The sequence below is a fragment of the Silene latifolia genome, chromosome Y, assembly GCF_048544455.1.
Source record: "Silene latifolia isolate original U9 population chromosome Y, ASM4854445v1, whole genome shotgun sequence".
NCBI classification, from domain to species: Eukaryota; Viridiplantae; Streptophyta; class Magnoliopsida; order Caryophyllales; family Caryophyllaceae; genus Silene; species Silene latifolia.
In genome coordinates this window covers 187,027,186-187,027,920 of record NC_133538.1, presented here as the reverse complement: position 1 = coordinate 187,027,920, position 735 = coordinate 187,027,186, and the positions used below count along the sequence as shown (strand labels likewise).

At 42.0% G+C, this 735-nt stretch overlaps 1 non-coding gene across 1 annotated transcript; it reads right to left on the bottom strand.

Annotated features, from left to right (window-relative positions):
• Positions 1-322: 322 nt before the first annotated feature.
• On the bottom strand, positions 323-430 carry LOC141634570 (small nucleolar RNA R71). The gene has a single exon (XR_012539297.1). It is a non-coding gene; the product is annotated as a small nucleolar RNA R71 (small nucleolar RNA).
• Between the last annotated feature and the right edge of the window lie 305 nt (positions 431-735).

Sequence of the window (735 nt, the reverse complement as noted above, 5' to 3'; positions counted from 1 at the left end):
TTTCCTTTAAATCTCGTAGTTTAGAAATCAATTCAACAAAACCCCCCATTGTTACTTTAGGACTAGAATTAGGCAACTGTTAATTACATTACCTCCCTGTGGATTCGATACTCGACTGCCTCTGCTACATTTTAGTTGAGACCGTTAGGTTTTATCTTTGATAGGGTTGCGATAGCCGTGTCAAAATACTTTTCCCTTTCTCATTGAAGGATAAGGCCAAACTATGGATTAATAGCCTTGATCGCACTACCATGGGAATCACGAATTGGGAGACATAGGCTCTTGCTTTCTATCAAATGTTTTTTTCACCGGAGAAAACTCAAACCTTAAGGAGCCAAATCACCGGATTCCGTCAACAAGCTCTTGAGAGCTTATATGAGGCTTGGGAGAGGTACAAAGAGTTGCAAAGACAATGCTCACATCATGGGTTGGATGCTTGGTTTCTAGCTATAACATTCTACAATGGATGTTGTGCCAAGTCCTGAAGGATTCTTGATTCCGCCAACAATGGGCGGTTTGATCAAATTGACACCGATATTGCTCATGCCATGATCGAATCTATGGCAATCCATGACGCGGAATATGTCAATTCCCGAAGTGTGCCACTCAAAGGTAAAGAAGAATCCTCCGACAATCCGGTCTTATTAGCTCAAATTGCCTTACTTCAAAAACAGTTGGCGGACCGAGATGCTAGGATTCTCTTCAACAACTCAATGCTGTGTCCTCTACGAGTCA